The sequence below is a fragment of the Rutidosis leptorrhynchoides genome, chromosome 2, assembly GCF_046630445.1.
Source record: "Rutidosis leptorrhynchoides isolate AG116_Rl617_1_P2 chromosome 2, CSIRO_AGI_Rlap_v1, whole genome shotgun sequence".
Taxonomy (NCBI): domain Eukaryota; kingdom Viridiplantae; phylum Streptophyta; class Magnoliopsida; order Asterales; family Asteraceae; genus Rutidosis; species Rutidosis leptorrhynchoides.
Window position 1 is genome coordinate 30,630,427 of NC_092334.1, and position 23,025 is coordinate 30,653,451.

Genomic DNA, 23,025 nt, shown 5'->3' on the forward strand with positions numbered 1-23,025 from the left:
CATAGGAAGAAATGATTAACTTTCACAAACCTCCACAATAAACTCACCGGAGCACAGAGTGCTGGTGGTATTCGCCGCCTGCGGCTGGATCATTATAAAGCACGCATACCTAAATATGCAAAAACCACCTCGGAAAAAGTTGAATAAAACAGTCTCGACAACTGATGCACAATATAAATCCTATAAAATACACTCACATGTCATGTTAAATTTTATCCCTCTTTATATTCTTGCTTCTAACCTATCTTTTTACTATATCTACTTTCAATACCTACTAAAAAAAAAAAAAAAAAAAAAAAACAATCAAGTTCTTCTACAGTTAACACCTAATAAACATAAATGAACCCTTTACAACTTCCTTTAAATTAATATCCCTTTTTACAAATAATCAGTCAATAAGATCTGAACATATACACACCATTGACAAATTGAACCTTTACCCCAATTTGACCCAATACCCTCGACATATGAACATATAATACATATTTGTTGCCGAGTTAGATTTAGGTTAGATTTGACAAATTTTAAAATGTATTTTGTATAAGCAAAACTCTCACTTAGGTATAAAATGTAACCGAAATCATAAATGAGCCAAATCACCACCTATACATACACTGATATACACATGAATGATCAGATAGAAATCTAAATATACGCATAATATATAGAAGTCATATAGCATTAGCATTACTAGTTAAACTAATTACCAACTACCATTTTTTTGAAACCATTAAATTTATGGTAACCAAACTAATTACCAAGTTAAGCCAGTTCTGATGTAGATGGTAAATATCTACACCTAGTCCTAAATCCCACATGAACTGTAAAACTGTACCAAAAAGGTTAGTTGTATGGTTTGCAACCATAAATCATCACTTAACAGGCTCAGATGTTGCTGGACACAGAGACGAGATTTGCGCTCGGGCTCGGTGTCGACTCACACGGTGGTGTATCTATAATGCTGGAGGTAGAGGTGCGGGTCACGCTCGAGCTGGGATCCAACGGCTGTGAACTGTCTGTTTGGACTGGCTCGAGAAAACTTTGCATCCTCATTTCATAACTCACGCGTTGACTTTCTGGGACAGTTGATTGCTCAGCGCCACCTGGCACGGATGATGTGTCATTTCGGCTGACAGTAGGATAGACCACAGAACAGCAGCACCGAGGGCATGTCATATTGACTCGAAGCCATGTATCGATGCATGTCACATGGAAAATATGAGCACAAGGAAGGCCACGAACCTAAAAATTAAATTTGTTTATATGTGTCATGCATATATATATTATATATATGTATATATACTTCATATTTTTGTGTGATCTTGATGCCGGGAAAAAAATTCCAAATTCCAAAAAAAATGAAAAAAAAAAAAAAAAATTGCTTCCCCCCGATTGGTTACTTCCCCATTGATCCCCTCTCTCTCTCTCTCTCTCTCTCTCTCTCTCTCTCTCTCTCTCTCTCTCTCTGTGTGTGTGTGTGTGTGTGTGTGACTATAATAGAAAGAAGTATTACCTCTTGCCCAACACAGAACGTATCCAAGCAAATTGGACAGTCACTGCAGTCGGTCGGGATATCTCTTAAAATATAAATTGGAAGGTGACGAATCAAATCGTCAAATATTGCCAACTACATATAAATTGAAAAACAAATACAATAATTGTGTATAAACACGATAGTTACTTGAATAATTTAAAAAATGTGTGTCGCGCGGGTGTGCGTGTGTGTGTGACACTACTATCAACCTTGATAAATTTATGTAAATGACTTGCAGTATATAGGTGTTACCATGGTTTCAAGAATCTGAATTTCCTGATTCTGGAGTATGGCTAGAACAATGGCTTCGTTTGGCAAATTATTTGGATGAGGAATCATGCTAACCAAAACCTAGAAAACAAAAACAATACAATTATTTGTCATATAACTCCCAGTAGAGTCATTTACCTTAAGAGAACAATAGTTGAAACAAACAGTAAAAGCATAATAAACATAAAAAAAAAATATATAAATATAAATAAAGTGAAGAACAGTCATATGATTAGAAACTACGCCAATCATTTGACGGACTATCAAATACAGAAAGAAGAAATAACTCTAGATATGTATGAGAGAAGTAACACATAAAAGTAGTTTCATGTAGTGTACAGTATAAGTTTTTCATAACAGTTGCTCAAAGTTACTTAATAAAATGATAAGTAGGACATGAATTTGTAGAGATTACCTTAAATTCTGAAACACGAGTTCCAGGTAAAGCATGTCGTCTTAAAAGAAGCCTTCTTTTTAACCACTGCAAAAGACAAGAATCAGTACATTGTACAATGATACAATTAGAATATAAGAAGCATGATTATGATTATGATGTGCTACATTTCTCCCAAATAAAACAGCAATCCAGACGAGCCCAATGAAGGTGAAGAGTAACCATTCAACAATACTCCATATCTGGTTGCCAGGCAACTGCAAGAAATTTACAAATTGGAATTTTATTTTACAATTATAATTAACATTAACTTTAATTTAATACTAAATTGCTACATCCACCATTAACTTACTAAATAAATAAATAAAAAATTTAAAGAAAAACTCACACAATCCGATTCAGTAGTAAACCAAATGGCCCCAACAACAGTCCATACCCAAAGAAACGGATACAACACTGCATACGTAACAAATAAAAGCACAACTCTTGTCATGAAAATTTTGCCTCTTAGCTGAACACCATTATCCCTGTACCATACCATTTCATAATACAATTATCCATTACTAAATCCAGTCATGAACTTTGTTAAACGACTTAACATAAGATGAAACGATGATCAAAGACAAGTAATCTACGCAACGAAAAAAAGCATATTTTTGTATCTTAAATCATTAGCTGTATATAGTGTATAATCAGCAGCATGATCATAAAGGACTCTGTACTATAGTAAGTAGTAATATACCAATATTACTTTAGTGATCACATATTATATTACCCATTTTACTTTGCCACTTTCAAACAAACTAAATTAATGAAGATATAACGATTGTTACAGCATCGAAATAACGACTATTACTAATTGAATGAATTATAGTATAAAAAAATAGGAGGATGAAGAAAGCGTACAATCTGATTGTAGCTACAATAAGATTATCCACAAGCATCAACATTCGAAAAATGATAACAATTGTTAAGTCAACCTAAATCAAAACAATCAATAACAATTACATTACAGTACTTTTATAATTAAATTAATATAATTATATAATTAAACACTGCAAATAATAATTGAAAAAATAAATAATAATAATAACGGACCACTATCCACGTGTGAATTGGCAATTTACAACGATTGTAATGTTTCCCGTTCCCAGCAACTAGAATTCTATCAATCACAATCGTCAAGAACACAAAAAGACTGGGGTATATATATATATATATATATATATATATATATATATATATATATATATATATATATATATATATAAACAAACACAAACGCATATGAAGAGAACTGAATCATCAAAGGATACAGGGCAGATGCAAGAATCATGATAAAGCACCCATCGTACCTGTAACATTAATTATAAAAAAATCAAAGTTCGTTCGAGGACGAATTATATAACAGTTGGAAGAATGTAGGATTATCAACGAATGAAACTAACTAACTAACCATCTGAAACCAATGTTCCCAATCGCCATTGATGAAACAAACCCTATGTTTCAATTAGTGAAGTGATGGAAATATTCAGTGATAAAGTGAAGAAAAAAAAAAAATAGTCCTTGTCATTTGATAAATGCAAGGAGCTGTTTCAAAACGGAAATTCTTTATACACCCCTGGCCCTACTATCTTCTCTACATTTTACAAAGCAGGCCTAGAATTTTGGGTGGTTTTAATCATTTTGGACATGACCGAATTACGGGTGGGCATAATGCTGGTAACAGTCCGGTTGGAGACAATCTTTCTGGGCCGAACAATTCCAGGCCATTTTGCATTTCAGTGGATCAGGCCCAGTTCACCTACTCTGTTGGATTTGATCAGACATGCTCGGAAATGGGGCTTGGATGTATGAAATTAACAGTTGATGAATCGTCTGGCCTGGAGGTTAGATTTTCGGACGAAGAAATTTGGGGAGCAGTCAATGAATGTGCTAGTAATAAAGCTCCCGGTCCAGACGGTTTTAATATGAGGTTCTTTAAGAAGTTTTGGACTATTATTCGTGAAGATTTGGTGGCGGCGATTAATTGGTTTTGGGATAAGGGCGAAATATCGGAGGGTTGTAATTCTTCATTTATCACACTTGTTCCCAAAAAGACGGACCCGGTGAGTTTAAATGAATATAGACCTATTAGCTTGATTAGTAGTTTTTACAAAATCATTGCGAAACTACTTTCATTAAGGCTTCGAAAAGTAATCCCACATCTTGTGGGATTTGAGCAAAGTGCATTCATTAAAGGACGAAATATTATGGATGATGCTCTTATTGAAAATGAGTCGTTAGAGTTTTTAAAAAATAATCGAATCAAAAGCATGTTGTTCAAGGTGGATTTTGAAAAAGCATTCGATAGTCTTAGTTGGAAATTTTTGGATGATATGATGGGTTTTATGGGATTTGGTACTAAATGGAGAGGGTGGATAACATCTTGTTTGAAGACGGCCTCTGTAGTGACCCGTCCTAATCCATCTGGACGAAGTCTTCAACAGTTGGTCCCATTGCGAGGTTCTGACCTCTATATGCCATGAACGACTCCATGTAATATGAGCAAATGCACAGTGGAAGATTTCTTTCATACCTGAGAATAAACATGCTTTAAAGTGTCAACCAAAAGGTTGGTGAGTTCATAAGTTTATCATAAAACAATAAAATTCATCATTTTGATAGACCACAAGATTTAAATGCTGCATGGTACAAATGGGCCCGAATCATACACCCACCTGTAATGTACATGCGATATCTTTTAAATACGGTACACCTTTCTCGTGTACACAATCCATTTTTCATAAATCTTAGTAACCGTACACATATCTCGTGCACAAAAAATAACATACACATAACATGTGTATAAAATCATTCTCTCGATACATAACATTCACTTTTTATTTCTTTCATAACTTGGCTTGGTAACTGACCTTAACATATAATGCGCATAATAATATCCCCAAAACAGAACATCTCGTCTGTATAATAATCATATAAACTTCGAAGTACTAAACACCACGCCCACTAGCCCTTCCGTCTAGTGAAAATTCTGGGTGGGGGTGTTAAACCCGGTAGCTACCTTTAGGATTCGCGTCAATTAGGCGTGCACTAACTCTCAAAATTAGTTATGTTCCCTAATTCTTAGGTTACCAAGCAATAATAATCAGGGAAAAAATATTCATATCAATTGTGGCAATTATCACGTCCACATAATTCAATGGTGGCAATTATCACGTCCACATAATTCATTCGAGGAATGTTTTGCTTGTGTCTATCTCGTCAAACATTTATAAAAGCATTTCAAGTATTCGCAGTTCAAAATGTATTTCAAAAGCATTTAAATAAGCAGTTGTAAAAGTAGCGCATGTATTCTCAGTCCTAAAAATGTAAAGAGTAAAAGGGAATCAAATGAAACTCACGCATTTAAATATTGTAAAAACAGTTAATAAAGAATTTGCATGTATTCTCAGCCCAAAAATATAATGAGTAAAAAGGGAGCAAATGAACTCACTAATGTATTTTGTAGTAAAAATACATATGACTATATTGAACAACTGAACAATGCAGGGTTGGCCTCGAATTCACGAACCTATACCAAGTATATTTATTAACACATATAATTGTAATCGAACAAATTCATACATTGTTACTAATAGTATAATTGTTATATTTAATAATTTATAGGTTTTATTAATTAAGTATGTTTATTTTATATATACTTTAGATAAATAATTACTATTTATTATAAACATATTAATATATTTATGTTATATGTATTAAATATAGTTTTATATAACTTAATGGTTATTTGATAATATAATATTAATGGTAATAATTATAAGGTTAAAAATAATACTAATAATGATATTAATAATAAAAATGATAAAATAACCATAATTCTAATTCTAATAATAATAATAATAATGATAGTAGTAATAATAATAATAATAATAATAATAATAAGGATAATAATGATAATAATAATAATAATTAAAAATTCTACCTCAAAACGAAAAAGGCTTAAAGTAATGCCCCAGCCCGGGCTCGAACCCGCGACCTCATGCTTAACCAACAACACCCTTAACCATCTATCTCATAACCATATTCATAATCCTAACATCATCATCGTGCAACATAAACATCATTATATTCACGTCTCCAACTTCATCTTAATATCATATGCTCATCATCCTCATAACTTAATTCTAATCACTAGCCATACCATCACAAAGTTCGTCAACACCTTAGCCGTTTTCATCAAATCCCTCATGCATCATTTTCTTGTATCATTTTCGTAATCCCATAGTTATTATGGACTGCGTGGTGGTTTAACATAGCTGCGGCCCAAATGGCAATGAAATTACGGCCCAATCAAGCAATGAAATTACGGCCCAATCAAGCAAAACAATTTTCGGTCAATACCAAAAAAAAGATCTCGGCCCACATTAAATAATGTCACGATGGCCTAACAAAAGTCACATGGCCAAAATTTAATGTAACAAGCTCACGGCCAAAAATAAGTTTGGTTTCTTTTTTTTTTATTTTTTATTACATCAGCTCATAAACTAAATATATATGTATTTAGAGGATTAAATTTCATTATATTACAACTTACAGGTCAGCCACTATCTTTCCCCTAGTCCCACATGTATCAACCTTATACATCATCATCTTCTTCTATTAATTAAACAACCAAAATAGTAGCTAGCCATTTACGTAAATGAATATGGTGGTTTGGGTTTTAAAGTGGTGGTGTCGTGGAGATGAGCAAGGAAAGATCACGAGGGTACGAAGGTGTGGTGATCTCCGATGGTTGTGGTCCTTAATTATAACATCAATACCGTGTTTGTTTTTAGTCGTTGGCAACACAACTCAACATCTTTGTTGGTTGTTGTTTCGGTTAAACTGAAAAAAAAAATAGTAGTAGTAGTCTAGTAGAAAAATAAAGGGTGTTCATGATGGTTGTAGATGGTGATTAGGGTGGCATGTTTAGTTGATCACGGCAGAGGGAAAAAGAAACGAGTTCTAAGGTGGTGGTGATGATGAGAGTGGAGGATGGTGGTTTCAAGGTTGCGGTAGTTCACGGTTGTTAATGGTGGCGTGTTTAGTTTGATGACCGGAGGTGGTTATCGAGGTGTTTAAGTGGTGACGGTTCATGGGTTTAAGGTGGTTGTGACTCAATGAAACAAGAAAGAAATAAAGGAGTAGAGAATGAGAGAAAAATGGGTGATAGTTGAAATGGTCTCTTGGCTCAAGCATAAACAATAAGAAGGTGGTGAGTTCAGAAAAAAAATACCGAGTAATAACATATATAGAATAGAGATAGATATGATAATGTTTGACTAATGAAAAGGAAACATAAATCTATAATTAATTCTCAACTTGCATTATTAACAGGAAAGCAGCCATATATTTTGTATTGTATCTACCGACACTTTCAAAATACTGTATTAATTCGTACTCTGTTGATAATTAGTGGCGAATAAAAAGTCCTCTGAAAAATCTCATATTTTTAAATTAAATGTCTTTATTTATTTCAGTCTTGATGATATAAAATTCGATCATTAACAATTAAATAAAAATTACACCAACTGTCCCTCCCAATTATATGTAAAATATAAAAAGTGTTAAAATTTAATAACTAAATTCTAAATACATTTCTAGTAAGCCTAAAATTTATAGAACTTATTTTCGGATCACCGTTTATTTTAAAATTACATATGTTTCGGTTTAACTCATTTATTATCAATCAATATGACAATTGAGTGTTACCGTTGTTTACTAAATAACTTCGAAATCACAAAATATGTATATATATATATATATATATATATATATATATATATATATATATATATATATATATATATATATATTTTTGTATTTATAAATTTTATTATCTCTTATATCATTTTATAATTTAAATCATATATGATATCAAACTAGATTTCAAAGTATTATTTTTATATCTATATTTAAATATATATGTATTTATTTATTTATAAGTAATAGTTCGTGAATCGTCGGAAATGATCGAAGGTCAATTGAATCCATGTAAACCGTTCAATTTTTTTTTTAAGACTCGATTTAAAAGACTTTGCTTATCGTGTCCGAAACATATAAAGATTAAGTTTAAATTTGGTCGAAAATCTCCGGGTCGTCACAGTACCTACCCGTTAAAGAAATTTCGTCCCGAAATTTGAGTGTGGTCGTCATGGTTAACACTAAAAATGTTTTCATGACGAATATGAGTTGATAATTAGAGTTTTATCATCATTGAGTAATATAAATAAGACAATTCGATTACTCGAAGAGTACGAATGAAACTATCACTAAATGGTGAAACGAGAAAGGCAAGTTTCATCATAACTTTTGACTAGTCATGATTGAATTTAGAAAATAAGGTGCGTCTTGACTTTTAACGTTGTCTTGGTTGAATTTCGGAATTCAAGGGATTTAAAGAAATCTTCGAAATCTGAATAAAATTTGATCCTTCGGTAATTAAGGAAATTAGGACCTCTTCAATCAAATGCGATGATTTGCCTCGATTGCTATGTATGATATTTTCATTATAAATTAAACTATTCCGTTCCATTATTTTCACCATTCCTATACTTTCTTTCTCTACTCCTACTTCCAAAATATTGTGGAAATGCTCCATCCAGTTCTGATTCTTGATATTTTCCTAACTATCGCATCTGTCATTCTTCTTTTCCATTTACCGCCGGAGGAATCTATTCACTTCTACTATTACCTTGGGGTTATTGTGTTTATCATACTCCCGTGTCTTTATATTGCTATTCGTATTAATGTACACGGTTTGTGATTTCAGTGTTGTTATCGAGTTTTATATCTTCCCTTATGTTTCGGAGCTCTTTGCCTTTTTATTCTCTTCTTGATCTCTAGTAAAGCGAATAATGGTTCAAAATTCGTAAGTATGGAGTTTTGAATAATTATAGTATTCTAAGCAGAAAGGAATGTATTAGCACGATTTGATTTGTCAAATTACCAGAATCCCTGAGGATGGAACTATCAAGAATATATTTTCTTGATATGTTCAAAGGTTAAGTAGAATGAAAGAGTTATGTAACATGGTTCATGATAAAGGTATGATCTGTGATCCTTTATCACGTTCCATTAGAAACTCAACATGACTTACTGTAATATAATCACGTTGGTCGGGCGTCATTATATTATACTAACCCATGCTTCAATTCCCAACACTTCTCTACAATTCATTCATAATTTATACTTAGATTTTACAGAAGTTTCCAATATAATGGAATACAGAAAACACGAAGAGGTAGATAATTTCGGACAAGACTATTTATGAAAATATCCTCAGAAATATCGAAGATATTTATGATGATATTTTGGAATTTCTAAGTTCGAAGGTTGATGAAGAAAAATTTTCCGCACGATTTTAACATGACATCGGTGCAAGATATTCTCTAAAGATTTCATCGGATCCAGAATTACTTGGATTCTTTGAATATAGGGTTTGGTCCTTGTATTTGTCCTTGGTTTCCTTCATGGTTAGCTCAATCCATTTTCCAGTATCAATTTTCTATTGAGTGTTTCCAATACTCCATTCTTTATCATCACTTTTGGCCATTAAGACCTTCTACAACTGTTGCTGCTTCATCAATATTCTCATATATGAATCATTGGTTATCAATCCGAGGTGTTTTTAAGAGTTTGAAGGGTTTGAATGAAGATTGAAATTGTCAAGATACAAATGATGTTTAAGATGGAATCAAGTGGCAAACTTATATATCAAAGTTATAATAAGGTTAATCCGAATGAAAGTCGAAGTTGATTTGTTGGGGCTGTGACAAAATTGGCTAATTTTGGAAAGGTATTGTAAAGTTATTTTCGGTAATAACACGCCAATGGGTCTGGCACAGTTTTAGATTCAAAGTATGGCTTTGAAAGATGTAGGAATCTAAAAGTGATGTCTTCTGTTAAATCTTGACTTGGATTTTGATCAGTCAAAATTCGAATATGAAATTAAATTTGAATGAAAATGGTTATTCTTTGGTGAACGGATACGTATATATGTGGTTGTAAGTATGATAGTAAATGATTGTTGAATCGGATTTGAAGAATGTACAGTGTAACTTATTAATGTGAAATCTAAATATTCCTCAGGTATTACCTACCCGTTAAAATATTTTCACCATTAACAGTTTGTACAAAAGAACTTTTAATTACAATCTTTATAAAAATATATATACATATATATTTTCTTCAGATTAAATCGTGGATTTAATGAGTTAATATGATATTAAACTCTTATGATTTTTGGTTTGAGCTAGAATTAATAATCTCTAAAACTATTAGGAACCACATATTCTTCGCAGAATATTTCTTCAATGAAGTTATGGATCAATACTTCATCGTTAACTATTAGGAATCACATATTCTTCGCAGAATATTTCTTCAATGAAGTTATGGATCAATACTTCATCGTTCATTGTTGTTGGTACTCCTTGGTATCTATGGTGCGTATGATGTTGATGTTCGAGGTATAGATTGTGATGTCGAGACGTGTGATGCGGATGTTGTTGTTGGTGGTAATGGTACTGTTGATGCTGGTGACGTTGCTGAAGCTGGTACGTTTTGCACCATATTTTCCAAAGCTATAACTCGGGCGCGAAGCTCTTTGGCTTCTTGTGATGACCCGGAAAATTCTGACCAAATTTAAACTTAATCTTGTATGATTAACGTTTCCGACACGATAAACAAAGTCTATGAAGTTAAATCTCAAAATTTTGAACTGTTCAATTAATCTTCGATTGTTCTCAACGAAACGCGAACAATTATATATAGATACATATACTATAACTTGAAAACGTAACAAAGTGTTGAGGATATGATACTGTGCATTAAACTTATTGGTTTAATTATCTGATTGATATATTTAACTACAGAGTTAAAAGATTATGCCAAACGATTCAAGTAAAAGATATTTACCGAGTCTCTTAAGAATTATGATATTATTACGAGTCTCTGTTGAGAGGTCCACTTGATTTGAGAAATCATTCATTTTAACGGTATTCGGAATAAATGGTGAATTATTTGTTTAAATAACGTAATTTGGACACATACAATAATAATGAATATTAACTGTTAAGAATTAATTATATGAATAACTTGCGATACGTATTTTAAAACGTGTTTATAAATATTGAGAATAGATATTAACTTGGTTATGAAACGTTTGATAAATACTATTATATTAATAAATAACGAGACAATGATTTATAGAAGTAAATGACCAAAATACTCTAAAGTTTAAGATATACTCTGGGTGGTATAATTTAGGGATAATTTAAGGCTATATTTTGACAAAGGTACGTGTCCCAGAATGAAAATTACAAGTTTTCTCAGCGTACGAAGGGACACTCGAAAAACCGGAACCGGGACATAAGTCGCGTAACAACGTACGACTTATCGGAACAAAAATTACAAGTTAACTATGCATGTGAATTTAATATAATATATAATTAATTATGTAAATTAAATATATTATATATATTATTAATTATTATGTCGACAAACAAAAAAAAAATATGTGAGCTGGATCTGACGGCCATGCGATCGCATGAGAAATAGGCATAAAACCCATGCGATCGCATGGGCATCAGAATCAGGAATTATGCCTATAAATACCAGGTTTCTGCGCGAGTTGTTTTACACATATATTACTATGTGTAAATTTATTTATTTAAATTATTATTATTATTATTATTATTATTATTATTATTATTTATTTTATTATTATTAATAGTATTATTATTATTATTATTATTAATTATATCACTTAAAATACTACGACGAGGTCATGAGCGTGTCACTTTCAAAATGGGTTTTCAAGTGGGATAGAGCTAAGGAAACTATGGGTTATTACTAAGGAGGTTATGGGTATTGTTCAAGGGTTCTGCTCGTAAGTCAAACCTAGTGTTTATCATCTCCGTTACTTCTACGTACTATCCTACAATACTGAATCTCAATATTGATACGTAAGCACTCATATTTTATCTTTTATATATTAATTGTGTATCCATGTCTAGTGCTCGAGTATATATATTTATACATACGTGTATGCTAAATTTCGTCGTTAAACAGTTTATAATAGATCACGAATTAAATACATATATTACTGGTAAAAGGTATATGATATACATGTTTTTGGAAAGCTGGCGAAAAATCAATAACTTTTCATTTAGATATCGAATAATTTCGATGAACGGATTAAAAGATATGAGCAACTGAATTATGATTGAAGTTAATTGAAATTGCTTTTGAATCTACAATTAAGATTTAAACAACTTGTTTACGAGATTGATAAATTGGATTTTTGAATATTACCAACCGAGTAAATGAATCCTTATATAAGGTACGTCTCGTTTTGTTAAACTATTGTCAAAATTGACTTTTTGAAACGACTTTGGATAACTTTTATATGTCGATCTCGAGCATTAGGATTGTGATACACTATGACCTGACCTAGATTGATAGACATTTATTGACCAACATATGTTCTCTAGGTTGAGATCTACGATTCTTTGATATACCGAGTTTCGGTTACATTACGATGAACAACTGTATGTGCTGCTAAGGTGAGTTTCATTTGCTCCCTTTTTAATTGCTTTTGCAATCTATATTTTTGGGCTGAGAATACATGCACTTTATTTTAAACACAATGGATACAAGTACATGCTAAATTCTACACTGAGTTTGAACCGAAAATCCCTTAGCTTTGGTAACTAGTAACTGCCGGTTATAAGAACTGGTGGGCGCGAGTAGTTATATATGGATCCATAGGGCTTGATATCCCCATCCGAGCTAGAGCACTAGCCTTTTAACGGACGTATGCTATTTGAGAAGCATACACGTTGGTTTGCGTGTATTATTAAGATGATTATACAAAGGGTACTAATTATATATACGTTAAGTTTAGTTACCAGGGTGCTCAATTTCGTAGAATATTTTGATAAACGTTTCTGGATGAAACAACTGAAATCTTGTGATCCATCTTTATAAACAGATTATGCGAAACATACAAACTATGAACTCACCAACCTTTGTGTTGACACTTGTTAGCATGTTTATTCTCATGTTCCCTAGAAGTCTTCCGCTGTTTGCTTATATGATAGACAAGCTATGTGCATGGAGTCTTATATGGCATATTTTTCAAGAAAACGTTGCATTCACGAATTCATCATCATGTACTTTATTTTGACTGCATTGTCAACGGAAGTACTATTGTAAACTATTATATACGGTGATTGTCTATATGTAGAAATCATCAGATATCGAAAACCTTTGATTTAAATATTCATTTATGGTATGCCTTTTCAAAAGAATGCAATGTTTACAAAACGTATCATATAGAGGTCAAATACCTCGCAATGAAATCAATGAATGACGTGTTCGTCCATATGGATTTGGAGCGATCGTCACACTTCTGCTATTACTGCGGGATGATTGTCGGTCGAAAAGAGCGGATGAAAATATCTAGAATTCGAGATAGTGTATAATCATGACAAGATACTCTGAAAATGAGAGAGAAAATGGTATTTCGAACAGGTTCGCCGGTAAGTGCTTCAGGTTCTTTGCCAAGAGGTGAATTCGGTTGGTGGAAAGGATCGACTTATTCTCATCTTCATTGATTAAGTCGACTACGAACCCATCCCCAATACATCCAAAATTGATGATGGCTGATTGGTTGATCCATTCCGGTTACACTCCTTTCGGAGCTCGAGTGGAAATCCATATCGGAATCCGAGGAACTTGAACTGGTGACGAGTTCCATTTCGTACGATTGAATAAAGGATTTTTGATATGAAATGAGTTCCGGCTATCGGATGGTATTCTAATTACATAGAATATCTATATATATAGAACAAAGAATTTCGTAGATTACGGAGGGATTTACAGAATATGTCAGGAAAAGTTTTACAGTAACAGATACGCTAAGATATGAATTAGCAGATACGCTAAGATATGAGTTTTGTCTATACACTAATCATGCAGTCAATGCAGTAAGATGTGTCTAGACTAAGAATAATGAGAAGGTGATTTCCTAAGGATGATAAACAGGTAATTTTCGACACGAAACGATAAGCAAAACTTTTGACATGCAGACACGGTCGAAGTCCAGACTCACTCATGCATCTAAACAACTATTAGTTAGACACACTAATGCAAGACCTGGTTCGCTAAGACCACCGCTCTGATACCACCTGTAGTGACCCGTCCTAATCCATCTGGACGAAGTCTTCAACAGTTGGTCCCATTGCGAGGTTCTAACCTCTATATGTCACAAACGACTCCATGTAATATGAGCAAATGTACAGTGGAAGATTTCTTTCATACCTGAGAATAAACATGCTTTAAAGTGTCAACCAAAAGGTTGGTGAGTTCATAAGTTTATCATAAAATAATAAAATTCATCATTTTGATAGACCACAAGATTTAAATGCTGCATGGTACAAATGGGCCCGAATCCTACACCCACCTGTAATGTACATGCGATATCTTTTAAATACAGTACACCTCTCTCGTGTACACAATCCATTTTTCATAAATCTTAGTAACCGTACACATATCTCGTGCACAAAAATTAACATACACATAACCTGTGTATAAAATCATTCTCTCGATACATAACATTCACTTTTCATTTCTTTCATAGCTTGGCTTGGTAACTGACCTTAACATATAATGCGCATAATAATATCCCCAAAACAGAACATCTCGTCTGTATAATAATCATATAAACTTCGAAGTACTAAACACCAAGCCCACTAGCCCTTCCATCTAGTGAACATTCTGGGTGAGGGTGTTAAACCCGGTAGCTACCTTTAGGATTCGCGTCAATTAGGCGTGCACTAATTCTCAAAATTAGTGATGTTCCCTAATTCTTAGGTTACCAAGCAATAATAATCAGGGAAAAAATATTCATATCAATTGTGGCAATTATCACGTCCACATAATTCAATGGTGGCAATTATCACGTCCACATAATTCATTCGAGGAATGTTTTGCTTGTGTCTATCTCGTCAAACATTTATAAAAGCATTTCATGTATTCGCAGTTCAAAATGTATTTCAAAAGCATTTAAATAAGCAGTTGTAAAAGTAGCGCATGTATTCTCAGTCCCAAAAATGTAAAGAGTAAAAGGGAATCAAATGAAACTCACACATTTAAATATTGTAAAACAGTTAATAAAGCATTTGCATGTATTCTCAGCCCAAAAATGTAATGAGTAAAAAGGGAGCAAATGAACTCACCTAATGTATTTTGTAGTAAAAATACATATGACTATATTGAACAACTGAACAATGCAGGGTTGGCCTCGAATTCACGAACCTATACCAAGTATATTTATTAACACATATAATTGTAATCGAACAAATTCATACATTGTTACTAATAGTATAATTGTTATATTTAATATTTTATAGGTTTTATTAATTAAGTATGTTTATTTTATATATACTTTAGATAAATAATTACTATTTATTATAAACATATTAATATATTTATGTTATATGTATTAAATATAGTTTTATATAACTTAATGGTTATTTGATAATATAATATTAATGGTAATAATTATAAGGTTAAAAATAATACTAATAATGATATTAATAATAAAAATGATAAAATAACCATAATTCTAATTCTAATAATAATAATAATAATGATAGTAGTAATAATAATAATAATAATAATAATAATAATGATAATAATGATAATAATTAAAAATTCTACCTCAAAACGAAAAAGGCTTAAAGTAATGCCCCAGCCCGGGCTCGAACCCGCGACCTCATGCTTAACCAACAACACCCTTAACCATCTATCTCATAACCATATTCATAATCCTAACATCATCATCGTGCAACATAAACATCATTATATTCACGTCTCCAACTTCATCTTAATATCATATGCTCATCATCCTCATAACTTAATTCTAATCACTAGCCAAACCATCACAAAGTTCGTCAACACCTTAGCCGTTTTCATCAAATCCCTCGTGCATCATCTTCTTGTATCATTTTCGTAATCCCATAGTTATTATGGACTGCGTGGCGGTTTAACATAGATGCGGCCCAAATGGCAGCCCAACAAGCAAAGAAATTACGGCCCAAGCAATGAAATTACGGTCCAACAAATCAAAACAATTTTCGGTCAATACCAAAAAAAGATCTCGGCCCACATTAAATAATGTCACGATGGCCTAACAAAAGTCACATGGCCAAAATTTAATGTAACAAGCTCACGGCCAAAAATAAGTTTGGTTTCTTCTTTTTTTTTTTTTTTTTATTACATCAGCTCATAAACTAAATATATATGTATTTAGAGGATTAAATTTCATTATATTACAACTTACACTTCGGCCACTATCTTTCCCCTAGTCCCACATTTATCAACCTTATACATCATCATCTTCTTCTATTAATTAAACAACCAAAATAGTAGCTAGCCATTTAGGTAAATGAAGATGGTGGTTTGGGTTTTAAAGTGGTGGTGTCGTGGAGATGAGCAAGGAAAGATCACGAGGGTACGAAGGTGTGGTGATCTCCGATGGTTGTGGTCCTTAATTATAACATCAATATCGTGTTTGTTTTTAGTCGTTGGCAACACAACTCAACATATTTGTTGGTTGTTGTTTCGGTTAAACTGGGAAAAAAAATAGTAGTAGTAGTCTAGTAGAAAAATAAAGGGTGTTCATGATGGTTGTAGATGGTGATTAGGGTGGCATGTTTAGTTGATCACGACAGAGGGAAAAAGAAACGAGTTCTAAGGTGGTGGTGATGATGAGAGTGGAGGATGGTGGTTTCAAGGTTGTGGTAGTTCACGGTTGTTAATGGTGGCTAGTTTAGTTTGATGACCGGAGGTGGTTATCGAGGTGTTTAAGTGGTGACGGTTCATGGGTTTAAGGTGGTTGTGACTCAATGAAACAAGAAAGAAATAAAGGAGTAGAGAATGAGAGAAAAATGGGCGATAGCTGAAATGGTCTCTTGGCTCAAGCATAAACAATAAGAAGGTGGCGAGTTCAGAAAAAAAATACTGAGTAATAACATATATATAGAATAGAGATAGATATGATAATGTTTGACTAATGAAAAGGAAACATAAATCTATAATTAATTCTCAACTTGCATTATTAACAGGAAAGCAGCCATATATTTTGTATTGTATCTACCGACACTTTCAAAATACTGTATTAATTCGTACTCTCTTGATAATTAGTGGCGAATAAAAAGTCCTCTGAAAAATCTCATATTTTTAAATTAAATGTCTTTATTTATTTCAGTCTTGATGATATAAAATTCGATCATTAACAATTAAATAAAAATTACACCAACTGTCCCTCCCAATTATGGGTAAAATATAAAAAGTGTTAAAATTTAATAACTAAATTCTAAATACATTTCTAGTAAGCCTAAAATTTATAGAACTTATTTTCGGATCACCGTTTATTTTAAAATTACATATGTTTCGGTTTAACTCGTTTATCATCAATCAGTGGGACAATTGAGCGTTACCGTTGTTTACTAAATAACTTCGAAATCACAAAATATGTATATATATATATATATATATATATATATATATATATTGTATTTATAAATTTATTTTAATAATAAATTTTATTATCTCTTATATCATTTTATAATTTAAATCATATATGATATCAAACTAGATTTCAAAGTATTATATTTATATCTATATTTAAATATATATGTATTTATTTATTTATAAGTAATAGTTCGTGAATCGTCAGAAATGATCGAAGGTCAATTGAATCTATGTAAACCGTTCAATTTTTTTTTTAAAGACTCTATTTAACAGACTTTGCTTATCGTGTCCGAAACATATAAAGATTAAGTTTAAATTTGGTCGAAAATCTCCGGGTCGTCACAGCCTCAATATCGGTTCTTGTGAATGGCTCTCCAACTAAAGAATTCAAACTCGGTAGAGGAGTGAGACAAGGCGATCTTCTTTCACCTTTTCTCTTTATTATTGCGGCGGAGGGCCTTATTTGGTTAACTAAATCGGCGGTGAAAAATGATCTTTATAGTGGGGTGAAGATTGGTAATGATAATATTCCAATTTCTCATTTACAATACGCGGATGATACTTTGTTTTTTGGAGATTGGAGCTTGGATAATATTGAGAGCCTTATGAAATTACTAAAATGTTTCGAGTTGTGCTCCGGATTAAAAATTAATTACAACAAAAGTAGTCTCTATGGTGTGGGAGTTGATAAAAATGAGGTCGAAAGTATGGCGAATACCTTTGGGTGTAATGTTGGGATGTTTCCGTTTATTTACCTCGGGTTCCCAATTGGTGCTAAGATGAATAAATTTTCAAGTTGGAAGCCGGTAATAGATAAATTCGAAAATAGATTATCGGATTGGAAAGCGCGTACGATGTCCTTCGGTGGACGTTTGACACTTGTTTCTTCGGTTCTAAATAGTTTGCCCTTGTACTACTTTTCGCTCTTCCGTGCCCCGCCTTGCGTGCTTAAAACATTAGATAGTGTGAGAAGAAAATTTTTTTGGGGTCAGGCGGGTGACGAGGCAAAAATCTCGTGGGTAAAATGGGATGACGTCATTCGCCCTTGGGCGGATGGTGGTCTTAATCTTGGTTCTCTTAAATTCAAAAACTTAGCACTAATTGGCAAGTGGTGGTGGAGGTTTCTTACCGAACCCACCTCCTTGTGGGTTAGTGTTATTCAAAGTATTTTTAGGACGTCGGGGTCAATTATTACGGGTGGGGGTTCTTCTTTTTCATGCTCTAATTCTACATGGAGGAATATTGTAAAAACAGGTCATGAGATAGATGGAATGGGAGTGGACTTCTCCAACTCATTTTCGAAGGTTCTAGGCAATGGTAAAATGACGAATTTTTTGGACGATGTATGGATAAATGACAAACCTGTAAAACATTTGTTCAAACGATTGGTGCGGTTAGAGTCTAACGTTAATGAAAAAGTGGCGGATCGGATTAAATGGGATGGCAGCAAGTGTAGTTCTAATTGGGAATGGGTTCGTGATATTACAGGAAGGACGAAGGGTGAACTACTCGAACTAGAAAGGCTGATTGCAGGGGTTAAAATGGCGAATGGTATGGAGGATCGGTGGTCTTGGAAGCTATGCGGGTCAGGCTCTTTTTCAACATATGCTCTTACAAAACTTATCATGGATTCATGCTTGTCTTCAAATGGGTCGAGTTTAGCAACCTTAAGAAATAAACTGGTTCCAAAAAAGGTGGGCGTTTTTGTGTGGAGGGTTAGAAGGGAGAGAATTCCCATTTTATCCCAACTTGATAAGCGGGGTATTGATCTCCATTCCGTTCTTTGTCCTTTATGCAGTGATGTAGTTGAAACGGTGGATCATGCATTATTTTCGTGTACAAAGGTTCGGGTCATTTGGGAAAAAGTCTTCAATTGGTGGTGTTTGGGTGCACATCCTCAAAGTCTTGATGTTTTACTTGACGAGTCCTCTTATTCACATTTTTCGGATTTGGGTGCGATGATTTGGCAAGGATTGATATGGACGAGTGTATACCTCATTTGGAAAAACAGAAACCAAATGGTTTTCAAGAAAACGTGTTGGTCTCCTCCGGTAGCCTTATGTGATATCCAACTCAAAAGCTACGAGTAGATCGAGAAACAGTGCAAAGTAAAAAAGCTTGATTGGCTCGATTGGCTACATAATCCCCAAGTTTTTAGTCGATAATTTTTCTTTTAATTGAGTAATTGTGTGTTTGATGTAAGCATAGGATTCTAGCTCAGTATCATTATGTTTTCATCTTGTGAGAAAAATTTGTATCTTTCGGGTTTTTAATATAAATTGCCGTTCAAAAAAAAAACTTTCTTTGTAAACTTGAATACGGAGTACAAGATTCTAAGCATTAAAAACAAGAAACATAAATAAAAGAATAGGGTCAAATTGGTATATCATTTGAAAATAATAGGATGGGAAGTCTAGGGTAGTAGGGGTGGTCAGTAAGACCCGATCCAAAATCTTTCCGCCTTATTTTTTTCTTATTGTTTATTCTGTAAAATATTTCGCCTAACTCAACTTTTTTAGGCGTATTAGCCGGAATTTATTTAGGCAATTTAGGCGTAATCATAAAATCAATTAAAACCCGTCACGTGTATTATAAATTTTCGCCTAACTTAATTTTTTTTATGCGTATTAAGCGAAACAGGTGAAATGCAACTTGCAAGAATATTGAAGCAAAACAGAGAACGCTTATTAAAAGTTAGACGTATTCATAGAAATCAATTCAAATTCGTTACGTCTATTATAAATTTTCGCACAACCTAACTTTTTTAAGCAAATTAGGCGGAATAGGTGAAATGCAACTTGCAAGTATACATAACTAGTTTAGTTTCAGCCCAATAAGTGCTAAATGTAATTGTTGTTTTAATGTGCGGATCGAGCAGTAGCATTTGACCTCGAACCTACTATATATATATATATATATATATATATATATATATATATATATATATATATATATATATATATATATATATATATATATATATATATAGTAGGTTCGAGGTCATATATATATTTATATATATAGTAGAGAGATCAAATTAGAACTTTTTTGTGTGAAAACCCTGAGAACTTAAAAATACACTAAAATTCGAGCAAAAAAAGGAAATTCGAGCAAAAAAAGTGAAATTCGAGCAAAAATGGGACACGGGCAAACAAAAAAGGTGCTATTCGAACAAAAAAAAAGGGGGCGAACAATTTGTGTTCTACATTTTGATAGTCGAACAAAAAAATGTAGAACACGTTGATATTCGAACAAAAAATGCGATATTCGAACAATTTGTGTTCTACATTTTGGTATTAGAACCAAAAAAAAAAAAATTTGCTCGACTATGATTTTTTGTTCGTCCGTGTTTTTTTTTTTCCTCGACTTCCTTTTTTTTTGCTCGAATTCCCCTTTTTTTGCTCGAATTTTAGTGTATTTGGTTGTATTTTAGAGTTCCTAGAGTTCTCAACTAAAAAAGTTTTTACTGGATCCTCTCCCTATATATATATATATATATATATATATATATATATATATATATATATATATATATATATATATATATATATATATATATAGTGGTAGGATCAAGAGGGAAGTAACCAATCGGGGGGAAGCAAAAACTTTTTTTTTTTCGTTTTTTGAAAAAACTTTGTTCACGAACATTACAGATGAGATGAAAATATGAACATTTAGTAGAGACACTTTTTGATAAATGTTTTTATTTTGGCGGGAAAACGCTCGAAGAAGTAATATATAACAATTATCGTGTTTTTCGAGCGTATGTTGAGGTTTTAGCTATTGGGGTTTAGATATTAGGGTTTAGATATTAGGGTTTATACGGTTTAGATATTAGGGTTTAGAAATTTAGGGTTTAGGGTTTAGATTTAGGGTTTAGATTGAGTTTTTAACACGAACGGTTTAGAGTTTAGGGTTTAGGGCTTAGGGTTTAGGGTTTGGTGTTTTGGGTTTATGAAATAAACCCAAAACACCAAACCCTAAACCCTAAACCCTAAACCCTAAACTCTAAATCGGGCTAAATTTTACTTCACAAAACATGAAAAAAAAATCGTTCATATTCTTCACGAACAATATTATCTTGAATGTTATTTTTTTCGATCGTTTTCCCGTCTAAATAATAACATTCATCACGAAGTGTCTTTTCTAAATGTTCATATTTTCGTGTGATCTTGATGCCGGAAAAAAAAATTCCAAAAAAAACGAAAAAAAAAAAAATTTTGCTTCCCCCCGATTGGTTACTTCCCCATTGATCCTGCCCCTATATATATATATATATATATATATATATATATATATATATATATATATATATAGCTTCAGGATGTTATGTCTAAATCATATTCTAAATTTATGGATGAGCCATATTTTCCGGTCCGGCCCGCGCGATGCGGCGGGGGCTTTCGGCCTGCGTATTTATATTTAATGTAGCTTTATGTATTTACACAAGGGAAAACGGCCCATGTGTTAGCCGCCGTTTTAGGTGTTGTCGTCTTTAGTGTTTTTTAAAAACTGCCGGGTTCGAACGTAGTTAGTTTTGTTTTGTTAATAAAAGTATTTCGAGTCTAACGGTGCTGGCAAAAAAAATTAACTCGTAGCGAGCAGGAAGATACGGGCTATCGTTGTGTTTAGCATTTTTTAAAAAGTGTCCGTTTCGAACGTGCTTATTTTCGTTTTGTTCATAAAATTATTTCGAGTCTGAAGCTGCTGTCGGAAAAATTTAACTCGCTGCGAGCGGGAAGATACGGGCTGTCGTTGTGTTTAGCGTTTTTTAAAAAGTGTGTGTTCCGAACGTACCTAGTTTCGTTTTGTTCATAAAATTATTTCGAGTTTAACGGTGTGCTCGGTGAAATTTAACTCGGGCCGAGGAGGAAGATACGGGCTGTCGAAGTGTGTGGGTGGAGTTTTTATTTTAATTTACAAAATTGACGGCTTAACCCCTGGAGTTTGGGGTAGTTTTTGTAAGGTGTTTATAGTTGAGGGGAAGAATGAAAAATTAAGTGTGAAAAGGGGGTAAAACTATTGTCGTTTTGGCCAAGTCCAAAACGACCAAGTTTCTCACGTCTATTAGTATGTATATAGTTGAGGGGAAGAATGAAAAATTAAGTGTGAAAAGGGGGTAAAACTATTGTCGTTTTGGCCAAGTCGAAAACGACCAAGTTTCTCACGTCTATTAGTGTGTATATAATATAATGTAAATTGTAAATTTGAAGATGTCTTTTAAATATTTTTCTTGAACGAA